The 1,903-nt window shown below is 39.7% G+C and overlaps 1 pseudogene across 1 annotated transcript; it reads right to left on the reverse strand.

The window, feature by feature from the left end:
• Window positions 1-406: 406 nt before the first annotated feature.
• On the reverse strand, window positions 407-1,354 carry LOC309795915 (eukaryotic translation initiation factor 2 subunit 3, X-linked-like; annotated as a pseudogene). Its single transcript has one exon. The product of its transcript is annotated as a eukaryotic translation initiation factor 2 subunit 3, X-linked-like (transcript).
• Between the last annotated feature and the right edge of the window lie 549 nt (window positions 1,355-1,903).

Genomic DNA, 1,903 nt, shown 5'->3' on the forward strand with positions numbered 1-1,903 from the left:
CCTTAGATTGTGACCAAGTAGCCCCTAGAGACTGCAATTCTTTCTTTCGGTGTCATAAAGTACTTCAGTGGACAATTTCATCTTTTTCAGTTTGCTGGCCTCACCTGCTCACTTTCAGGATTTCAGAACATATCTCTTTGGGTCATACAGTAAGTGTGAGGAGGAATAACCAACACCACCTCTTTTTTTTTTTTATAAAACAGATTTATTGAGGTATAATTTACCTACCATAAAGTTCACGGATTTTAAGTGTACAGTTTGATGAGTTCAGTAAATTTATACAGTTGTACAACCATCACTACAATCCAGTTTTAGAACATTTGCATCACCCTAAAGTCTCCACTGAACTTGGAGGGACTCTGCAGACAGCCCTTCAGTGGAGGGGCTGGCCCCCTGTCCTTTTCTTTTTGCGGTACACGGGCCTCTCACCGTTGTGGCCTCTCCCCTTGCGGAGCACAGGCTCCGGACGCGCAGGCTCAGCGGCCATGGCTCACGTCCTGGCCCACCTTTAATACTCCTTTTAGAATACTACCGCCATCTACCTCCCCATTAAGGTCATCAACTTCACAGCTAGGTTTGTTGACATCAAAGGATCTAATGGCAATAAGTCGGGGTTCTGAAGTAAAGTCTCTTGGGGGTACTGGAATTTTCTTTACTATGTACTCATAGACAACTTCAATGTTGTATTTTAGCTGAGCAGAAATTAGAATAATAGGAGCTCCTTCTGCTACTGTACCTTATACAAATGCAAGGATCTGTTCATACTGTTCTTTAGCCTGGTTTTCTTTTACCAAATCAATTTTATTTTGTAGAATCCAAATATGCTTCAGTTTCATGATTTCTATAGCAGTCAGGTGTTCAGAAGCAATGGTTGAGGACAAGACTCTTTTCCAGCTATTAATAGAACAGCTGTATCCATCACTGTGGCACCGTTCAGCCTAGTAGCCATCAAACTATCGTGGTCAGGACAGTCAACAAAGGAAACATGTCTGACTAAGTTGAAGTTCCCTTTGGTCCCTGGAATGTCTGGGACCTCATCGGGTGTACTACTTCCACAGGATCTATAACATTCTGGCCAAGGACAACTTGGGTCATCAAGTTTATAAATCTTAGCATTAGCATAGCCAAGTTTGATTGTAATATTACTTTCTAGTTCATTTTTGAACCTGACAGAGTGAACTCCAGAAATAGCTTTTACAACTGTAGATTTCCCGTGAGCTACATGACCAATTGTACCTATATTAATTGTGGCCTGTCTGCTTATAACTTCATGTGAAAGTGGCGTCAACTTGGTAACATCCAAAGTGGAGAGATGTTGCCGAGAAAGGCACGGCTGCACTAACATCGCACCAGCCTCGCCCCACCGCCATCTTGCCTAGAGAGCTCACTTCTTTTGAGTATATTGCTAGAAGTGGAATTACTAGATCACATGGTAATTGTATTTAATTTTTTGAGGAATGCCATACCATTTGTTAATAGCAGTTGTACCATTTTACATTCCCACCAGCAACGCACAAAGGTTCCAATTTCTCCATGTTCTTGCCAACACTTTTTTTTTCTTTTTTAAGATTTATTTTATACAGGCCATCCTAATGGGTACGAAGTGGTATCTCATTGTGGTTTTGATTTGCATTTCTCTAATGATTAGTGATATTGAGCATCTTTTCAAATGCTTATTGGCCATTTGTATATCTTCTTTGGAGAAATGTCTATTCAAGTCCTTTGCCAAATTTTTAATTGGGGTGTTTGTGTTTTTGTTGTTGAGTTGTAGGAATTCTTCATATATTCTGAATATCAATCCTTTATCAGATATATGATTTCCAAATATTTTCCCCTATTCCATGGGTTTTCTTTTCACTCTATTGATAGTGTTCTTTGATGCACAAAAATTTAAAATTTTGAT

Source organism: Mesoplodon mirus (genome assembly GCF_964341445.2).
Source record: "Mesoplodon mirus genome assembly, chromosome: 20".
NCBI classification, from domain to species: domain Eukaryota; kingdom Metazoa; phylum Chordata; class Mammalia; order Artiodactyla; family Ziphiidae; genus Mesoplodon; species Mesoplodon mirus.